We start from the raw sequence: 10,391 nt of genomic DNA, 5'->3' as shown, positions 1-10,391 counted from the left end.
TGAGAGAAAACATTTACGATATTTCCTCTTAGCGACTTACAGGTATGCAATACATAGTTTACTATAGTCACCACGCAGTACATTAGATTTGCAGAATGTATTCATCTTATAAACTGGAAGTTTGTAGTTTGACCAAAGTCTCCCCATTTCTCCCACTCTCAGCCCCTGGTAACCACTAGTCTACCCTGTTTCTATGAGTTGGGCTTCTTTAGATTCCACATATAAGTGATAGATTCCATATTTGACTTGACAATGAATACCAGTATTTGTCTTTTTTTGTCTTCGTTCACTGAGCATAATGCCCTCAGAGTTCATCCATCCTGTCACAAATGGCAGGATTTCCTTCTTTTTTTTTTTAATAAATGTCTGTTTTAATGTTTTTTACAATAGAATAAATACTTCTCTTGATGACTGCAGATACGTAAGGCTGTTTGGTAGTATTCAGAACCACCACAGTAATGGTGGTCTTCCTGATCGGTGTGTAGTCTTAAGTAATTGTAAGGAATTACTTCTCTGAAACTGCTGTCAAACCAGCAGGACTGCATTTATGCATCCATCATTTTCAGGGTTGTTGGTAACCTGGGCCTATTTGCCCCAAATAACTTTGCCTCCTTGTGTCACAAGGCCCAACTCACTCACGTTCACCTCAATTACAGTGCCTTCGGTAATAACACCCAAAGTTGTATATAGTGGGGATGAAGGCTTCTTTTTTACACCAAGTACTGGCAGGCAAAAGGTGGCTTTCAATTCAGGATGTGTTACATGGGCCTTTTTGAAACGTAAGCCCATTGGTCTAATGAATCTTTCATATTTAGGTGGTTTTCGAGTAAAGCCGTCTCCAACAAGGCAGACTTTAGTGACCATACTCTTCCATGCTTCTTTCTCTTACCTGTTCGAATCACTTTTAATACTTCTGTTTCTCCCTGGGCACGAACTTCGGGTAAAGGAACTTCCCATTTTCCCGCTTTCTCTTTTCGTTTTTGTTTAATCATATTGGAAAGGACTTTAGCTCGGGACTGTCCCTCTCTGTCCAGTAGATACGCAGGTACTGCTCCTTGTGGAGTCTTTTCATCATTCTTTCGTTTGGTGTTTCTCTTTTCATGCATCTTGTTAGTCTTTTTCATTTGTATTAAAAGATGATTGGTCTGAAAGCTAAGCTCTACCATAAACAGCGCCATGCTGAGGATTTCCTTCTTTTTTAAAAGCTGAATGGTATTCCATTGTGTATATATACCACATTTTCTTTATCCATTCATCTACAAACAGATATTTAGTCTGTTTCCATATCTTAGTTATTGCTAATAGCTCTGCAGTAAACATAGGAGTGCAGGTATCTCTTCAGGACAGTGATTTCATTTCCTTCAGATATATACCCACTAGTGGGAGTGCTGGATGAGGTGAATTTTTAGTGGAAATTAATTAGATTGGGGAATAGAGTGGGAAGGTAATGTTGCACTTGGTAGAAGATGTTAGAATCCTTGATTAACAATTTACAGTATTAAAATTATATTTTAAATTACAAAAGTTAATACCTTTTCATCATTTAAAAATCCAAAAATACAAATAAGAGAAATAAGTTTGAAACAGACTACATGAAGAAAAATAAAATAAAATCTTGATTTATTTTTTCCAGCCCTTTTGTTTATGTATCATACATTTGCCTTATAATTTTACAAAGAAAGGAATAATAGTAAAAATATTATTTGATGAGTTTCTTAAAATCTTAAAATATTGTGAATAACTTTTACTGTCTTTCAACACACATCTGTGGTATAATTTTTCATGACTATAAAATCTTATATTCTAATAATGGAGCTTGTTTTATATAATCAATTCCTTTTCAACTAAACCATTTAGTTGATTTAAATATATTTTTTATTTTCAAAATTATTATAAAGCAAAATTGATTTTTTTTTCCATTTGGATTTTAATAAATGCATAGATTTATGCAACCACCACCATTATCAGGATACAGAATCTCAAAAATCTCTGTACTCTCTCTTCATCGTCATTCTCACCCCATACACATCTCCTGGCAACCACTGATCTCTTTTCTGTCACTATAGTTTTTTCGCCTGTTTAAAAGTGTCAAGTGTATGGAATCATACTGTATGTAATCTTTTGACACTTTTGTCTCAGCATAATGCCTTTGAGACTCCTCCGAGTTGCTGTTTGTAACTTTTTTTTTTTTTTTTTTTACTCCTGAGTAGTATTCCATAGTGTGGATATACCACACTGTGGCTAAGCATTCATCCATTAAAAAGATATCTGGTCCCGGGGCACCTGGGTGGCTTAGTCAGTTAAGCGTCTGCCTTCGGCTCAGGTCATAATCCCGGGGTCCTGGGATTGATCCCCATGTTGGGCTCCCTGCTCAGCCGGGAGTCTGCTTCTCCCTCTCCCTCTGCCCCCAACTCGTTCCCCCCCCAAATAAAGAAATAAATAAAATCTTTAAAAAAAGGAAAAGATACCTAGTCTCTTTCTGCCCCCATGCTGCTCCAACGTGACCCTGCCAAAGCCAGCCAGGTGCGTACCCCACCCTCACGCCCTGCTCTACTGTGGTCCTGTTCAAGCTGGCCGGCACACGCAGCTCACACAGGAGATACCCCTTGAGTGCCTGGCTCATGGTGGAGATTGTGTTTCTGGGTTCTATGGGTCTGAACCAATTGGAGACAGAGTTCATGGCAGGCTACCACCCACAGGGCACTATACAGACAATAGACTGAAACACACCCCTGGTCTTCCTGTGGGGGAAAAAAAACTTCCTGTGGAGCCTCAACTTGAGGGTTCAGGCTTCAGGTTTACTACACATCTGGAAGCTGTGGAAGTAGTCTCAGGGAATGTAGGCTAGTTATCACTTAGCCTCACTATAGCTCACTAGTTTTTATCTTAAGAAAACAAAAACACTAATTCAAAAAGATATATGCACCCCTATGTTCATTGCAGCATTATTTAGAATAGCCAAGATATGGAAACAACCTAAATGTACATCAATGGATGAAAGGATAAAGAAGATGTATTTATATATACAACGGAATACTACTCAGCTATAAAAAAAGAACGAAATCTTGCCATTTGCAAACCACATGGATAGACCTTGAGAGTTTTATGCTAAGTGAAATAAGTCAGGCGGAGAAAGACAAATACCATATAATTTCATTTTTCTGGAACCTAAAAACAAAACAAATGAACAAACAAAACAAAATAAAACTCCTAGATACAGAGAAAAGATTGGTGGCTCCCAGAGGGGTTAGGAGTTGGGGAATAAACAAAATGGGTAAAGGAGATCAAGAGGTAAAAACTTCTAGTTATAAATACATATGCCAGGGGGATATAATGTATAACACTGGGACTATGGTCAATAGTATTGTATTGCAAATGTGAAAGTTGCTAAGAAAGTAAATCTTAAAAAGTTCTCATCACAAGAAAAAATGTAAATTTGTATGGTGACAGATGGTAAATAGACTTAACGTGATCATTTCCAATGTATACAAATGTTGAGCCACTGTGTTGTACACTTAAAACTAATATAATGTTGTATCTCATTCATACTTCAATGAGAAAAGGATATCTGGGCTGTTCCCAGTTTGGGGCTATTACAGGTAATGCTGCTGTGAACATTCATGTACAAGTTTTCTGTGGATATGTTTTTGTTTCTCTTGGATGTATACCTAAGAGTAGAATTGCTGGCTCATATGCTAACTATGGTTAACCTTTTAAGGAACTGCCAGACCATTTTCCACAACAGCTGCCTTATTTTGTCTTTCCACCAGCAGTGTATGAGTGTTCCAATTTCTTCAAATTCTTGTCAACATTTATTATTGTTCATGTTTTTTTATTATAGCCACCCTAGTAGGTGTGAAGTGGTATCTCATTATGGTCCTTATTTGCATTTTCCTAGTATATAATGATGGTGAGCATGTTTTCATGTGCCTATTGGTCATTTGTGTGTTTTCTTTGGAGAAATGTCTATTATTTCTTTTGCCCATTTTTAATTTGTGTTCTGTATTATTTTATCATTGAGTTGTAATTGTTCTTTATATATTCTGAATACTAACCCTTATCAGATGTATAATAAAATAAATAAATATTATCATTGTTTCTAATGTCTGAAAGTATAAACATTATACTTGGCATTGAGGATGAAGGGACAGAAGAACCATAGTCCCTTCTTTCTAGGAGTTGAAAGTACCCAAACAATAAAACTTTAATAAAAAGAGGACATCTTTTCCATGGAAAGGGCAGGGGAGAAAGTTAACATTTATAAGCCTGAAGAAATGGGAAGCTAGTTGTCCATCTAACAATGATGGGTAAATAGGGAAAAGAAGGTTTGGGGAAGAAAAATTGTAAGCATTTTTCACTTTATTTGGTTTAATAATTTACTCTAAGGCCATTTATTAATGGATTAGTGTGTCTTTTTGGAAAGTTGTGACAAATATCCTATGCAAAGATCAGGCTTGAGTCAAACTGTGTATTTACTGTAATTTTTTACACCAGTGTTTCCCAAACTGACTGTATGGATAAGTGGCTCATTTGATACATAATGATCATCTGCTTCTTAAAAATATACTCTCTGGGCTCCATCCTAGATTTGCTATAATAGACACTTTGAGAGCAATACCTGAGAGTATGCGTTTTGAATCTGCTTCCTCAGTGCGACAGAAGTATGGCTAGATTTAGCATTGACTATGCATGATGAACAAATGCCACGAAGGTAGATTTGTCCTGCAAAGCGGCCTACTCAGTGAAGAGGGGAAGGCTGTTTCCTTCATATATTTATCAGTTCTGATAGGGAATTTGAAGCCTGCTTAGGAATCTGTCAACTTACTGGTTGAGTGAATAACAAACATGGTGGGGAAGGTACAATTTAGGATCTACAATTTGGATAGACTCAAGTATCCCTCCCATGTGTAACTGATTCCCACGGTATGTAGATTTGTGTTGATGTGGCCTTTTAGCATATTTGCATTAATAAGGACAGCTACATAGGGAAGCAAAGTAGGCCATTTCTTTTGTCATATGATCTAGGTGTTGAGGGTGGGAGTCCTAGGTTGTCTCCCCTAAACACTTCCTATCCTCTCACTATTTGCTAACTGAAATTCAGCCATAGAGCTGAAGGTTTAGATTCCTTTAACAAATGTAAGTAAAGGTGATCCCAAATTTTCTGATAATTCAGGTTTCTAGAAACTGGTAAAACTGATCACATCCAGCAGCTGCTTTCCCCTTTAGCATTTTTGAAAAGTTCCTGAACTTGTGGCAAGTGTGTGCCCAGTATTTGTTTGTTTATTTAGCTATTAATAAAATGCTGACACATTGGATGATTTTATTTGCATTTTTCTTGGCACATTCAAGCTTTATGTAATCAATCTCTATCACTCACCATATTGGTTAGGATAAAGTTAAAGCTGCTATAACAAAGGGACTCCCCCAGTTGAGTGACTTGCAGAAGAAAGAAATTTCTCATATAACAACGAACCCAGATACCAGTGGTCCAGACTGACTGGTGGACATTCAGGGACTCTGAGGTTTCTTTTTTCTCGTTTTTCTACCATCCTCTAGAACAGGGATCAGCAAGTCATAGCTAGTGGATCAAATCTGTTCCACTAACTGTTTTTAGTAAATACATTTTTATTGGAACACAGGTATGCTCATTTGAGTATGTATTGTCTATGACTATTTGTGCTACAATAGAATTGAGTAGTTGCAACAAAGATCCTGCATGGCCAGCAAAACCTAAAATATTTCCTGTTTGGCCCTTTACAGAAAAAGTTTGCCCATTGATACCCATAAGAATTGCCTTTATCAGTATGGTCACAACTGAGTCTTGGACATTTCATGTTAGACTTTAGGTGTAGGCGAAGATTTAAGGTAGTTGTCATTTAGCATATTGGAGATCATGTAGAAGTTATACACATCACACTAATTCACATCCTGTTGACCAAAATTAGCCATATGGCCCACGCTAACTGCAAGAGACGTTTGGAAATGTAATGTCTAGTTGTTCTTGTTTCTATTACTCCGGGGAAATAGGCTAACTGGTTTTGTTGGACAGTTAGCTGACTCTGCCCGACTTGTATTTCTGTACACTGTCTTAAGAAAGAAAGGGGTAAACTAAAAGATCCTGAATCACAATGTCAATGGGAGTGTGTGCCATTGTGAACTTGATCTATTGAGTGATTTTCAATGGAAAATAAAAGAGTTGAAGAAAAGTTTGCATTCAATATCCATTTCTTTGTTGTTATCTGCAGTTACACTGGCTCTTGTGTGGTGTTGTTTTGAATTTGTACACTTGTAGGGGGTGGGCAGAGGATAAAAGCCAAAGAATAAGCAAAGCTCTCAGGAAGTACAGGGCTGGTTTAATGTGAATATGAGGATAAAGAGTAGAGGATTAGAAAAAGATCCAGGAATCAAAAAGACCTCACCTTGAATCTGGCGTTATCAGTGGCTAGCTGTGACAAGCTCTGAGTTTCAGTTTCTTCATCTGTAAAATGAAGATAGTAATACCTAGTACCTAGTTTTTGTGGTTGTTGTGATGATTCAATTAGGTAATACATATGTAAACGTGTTAAGCAGGGTGGCTGGCAAGAAGTTAGTACTTAAAAGTGTGAGTGAATATTAGTAGGCAGTGAAGTGCAAAGCTGCAGAAAAAGGGGAAATTTACAATTATTAATCATCTGGCTGTGTCAGGAGTTCTGATAGGCAGTTTACTTGTGTTATCTCAATGAATACACTATCCCCTGGGGATACATATGTGTTTAGCACTTTTAAATTTTTTTCAGTCATTTGAGGGTCAGAAAATATTTTAATGGGACAAGTGTGGAAACTAGAGGGCACAGGGTAAGAAAGCAAGCATGAGTGAAGGGGAGAGATCAGATGGGGAGGGGAGAGTTAATTACATTATTTTGCTAAAGGCCAGAAGTGATCTACTACTTTAAAAATATGAATGAACTTGGGAACAAATTTGAAATATACAATGACTAATATTGAAGACAAAATCATCTTTGTATTAAAAGTCAAATTTAAAAAATAAGTACAAGCAGGGGCGCCTGGGTGGCTCAGTCTGTTGAATGTCTGACTCTTGGTTTCTGCTCAGGTTGTGATCTCAGGGTCATGAGATCTAGCCCCGCATCCGCTCCACGCTCAGCCGGAGCCTGCTTGAGACATTCTCTCCCTCTCCCTCTGCCCCTTCCCCCCCTCCCAACCCCCCGCATGCTTGCTGGCTCTCAATCTCTCTCTCTCTCAAATAAATTTAAATAAATAAATCTTCAAACTGTTTAAAAAACATTACTATAAGCATTTTCTTAAGTTAGATGACACCCTGGAAATTAGTGTGGTTTTTTTGTTGTTGTTGTTTTATAAGGGAGTATGGATTTTCTAGCTTGATTTTGGTTATTTATTCTCATTAACATTACCTGAATAACATATCTATATTATGATTAAAGTCATCTTTTGCAATTATTTTAGTGTATTATTGTAGTTTGTCAAATATTTGGCATTAAGAGTATTGACAGTTCACATTCTATTTTCATCATCTCTGAAAAGGTTTATGGTAATAAAAAAATCCTCATTGATTTTTACTTTTGAAGTCTTCACCCTATATTACTATCTGATTGCATGCCCAAAAAAGGAAACCTGCCTTCAAACATTTATTTTTATAATGTAACAAAGTGTAGCTAGAGGAAGTAATTTTTCTTTAGAAAAAAACAAATATTATGTAGTGGAAAACATAGAGGCATATTTAAAATACCTTTACTAAAGTTCAATTTTTTGAAAGAAAGATAATGCTAAGATTATGCAAAAATTGCCTTGTAGTTAAATATGATTTATTAAGTAAGCTGGTGTCATGCATCATTAACAAAATCGATGACTCCTCAAATTTATATTAATGCTAACTCAGGCAGTGAGCGATAATTACTTATGCCTGGAGAAATATCATATTTGCATGAAAAATTTACCTGAAGTGGATGGACATTCAATAAATATTGTGATAGCCAGCCTCACAAATGGCTTCCTGCTTCCTGGTATCCACACACTTGTGTAGTCTTCTCTCAAATTATACCAGGGTTAGACTTTGTGGCCAATAGCATATGGTGCAAGTGATATTATTATGTCACTTCAGATATTAAGCTTTACAAGACTGTGGCTTCTATCTTTGGATTTCTCTCTATCTCAGCTCACATACTCTGGAGAAAGCCAAGTCACGAGCAGGCCTATGGAGAAGCCCACCTGGCAAAGACCTGAGGCCCCCCCCCAGTACTTTCCTAAGTGTGATTATGAGTACTTTAGTCCCTTTAGAGAGTGCATCCCTGGTCATAACTTGACTGCCACCTTATGGGAGACCCTGAGCCCCAACCACCCAGCTATGCTGATTCCAGATTCCTGATTTTCATAAACCGTGTGAGACAATAAATGTTTTAAGCTGCTAAATTTTTGAGTATTTTGTTACAGAGCAGTAGACGACTAATATAAAGATGATGGTCTCAGACGTTTCAAAGAATTTTTCTAGAAAAGGAAGAAAACATTGATACATATTTAAACACATAACATTATATCTCGTATTTTGCTGGTCAACTGGGCAAACCTTATATGTTGGTGATTATTGCTTACTATGTCACTTAATTGCTTACCGGTGCCAAATAGTATACTAAGCATTTTACATGCATTATCTCATTTAGTTATCACATACAATATTATAATGCATTACTATCTTCAGTTTATAGATGAGGAAACTGAGGCTAAAAGAGTTGAAGCAACTTGCCTATAGTCACATACTTGAGTGGTATAGCTAGAACTCAAACCCTATTCTCTTTGATTCCAAAGTCTGCTCCTGACAAATATGCAAAAGAAGACCACTATGTTGGGTGGCTACAGTATGGTTGGGGAAGATCCTCCTGCACCCCCAGTCGTCACCTATCTACCCCAGTGTTTTCCAAAGTTGTTTTTATTAAGACTCCTGGTAAGATATAGTTTACATTGTGTCCAGTATGCACTCTCTCTCTCTCTTTCTCTCTTTTTCACTCACACACACACACACACACACGCACACACACCCCTAAAATAAGCACTTGACAAAATAATACTTACACTTATGTGCTCTGATATTTTCTATTCTAGTCTATTTTAATCAGTTTGATTATGAAATTGGTGGTCACAATTTCTTAAATATCAAAAATTCATTTTAAAAATCTCATTTCTGGCTGATGTTTGGACACTTTCTTCAAGGATGAATTCCTATGTTTAAGAATGCTTTTTGTTAAAGTGTGGACTGACATAAGGCTACATATACATGCTAGCCTTGCATTACAAGTTAAATTCATTCATTTGAAAAGTAAGTACATATGCTGGTATAATACTGAAAACTTTTTTTTTTTATTGTAAATGCCTTTAGGTGAGGCCTGTTTTCTCTAGTTTATCACAAGCCCCACAAACCCTATTGCTTAATATCCATACATTTCCCTTATTTCTATGATCTTTTAGATACCCAAAGGCACTTCATCTTACAGCCTCTGTTATCTTCTTTTGGAGCAGTGGTTATCCGGGTAGGCAGTCCTATTCCTGAGGATGTTTTAGAAATGGAGGGAATGGCATTTTCTTTTGGTTGTCATAGTGCTTGAGGATGGTACAGGCATCTAATGGGTGGGGACCAAGCATTCGTGGTATTACCCTGCAGTACATGGGACAAGCCTACACAATGAAGATTCTCCCTGTATGTCATATGACTTTCAAATGGCCCTCAGATATTCATGTAAGGGAAAACCCTAAAATTATGTGGGCCTAGAATATAACTCTACTTTTTTATATGAATGCAAAGCATGTTTTATACAGTTTTAATATATGCTGACCTTTCCAGAAATGCAACTGCTGTATATAAATCAAGAGGAGATCTTACTTTGTTTTATTTAGAACTTCATCTAGGTTTGTTTACCATTTCCAAAAATTGTGTAATTAATCAGTGCAATGCCCACTGGTGGCATTTGAGTTGTCAATACGATATCCCTATATTAATCTGCATTGATAGTTGGCACACATGTGGCAATTTTGTCACACGCATGGCAATTCTATGGATCTGTTTCTATAGCCCTTATTTTGAAATGTTAAATATAAAGAAAAGGTAGTGAAAATACTCAGTTCAATATTGCCTTACTTATGTGAAAGCCAAACTTCTTCAGTTTAAGTAGACATAAACATCTGACTACTTCATATGTCCTTCACTATCTTTATGCCCAAACATTTACATATTGAAATATGTGATGTATAACATTTACATATTATCATATTATGAAGCCCTTTTCTGGTATTTCTCTTTTATGTTTTAGTTACGGCATTTTATTGATATTTTGAAATTTTGTGTGTAGATGAGTTATATTATTTATGGTTTTCATGAAGAGGGCATT

General features: G+C 36.6%; 1 pseudogene; it reads right to left on the bottom strand.

Annotated features, from left to right (window-relative positions):
• Window positions 1-525: 525 nt before the first annotated feature.
• On the bottom strand, window positions 526-1,178 carry LOC113930476 (annotated as a pseudogene).
• Window positions 1,179-10,391: the final 9,213 nt, after the last annotated feature.

The sequence above is a fragment of the Zalophus californianus genome, chromosome X (assembly GCF_009762305.2).
Source record: "Zalophus californianus isolate mZalCal1 chromosome X, mZalCal1.pri.v2, whole genome shotgun sequence".
Taxonomy (NCBI): Eukaryota; Metazoa; Chordata; class Mammalia; order Carnivora; family Otariidae; genus Zalophus; species Zalophus californianus.
Note: the sequence above shows the minus strand (reverse complement) of the source record. Positions and strands in the feature narration are given on the sequence as shown.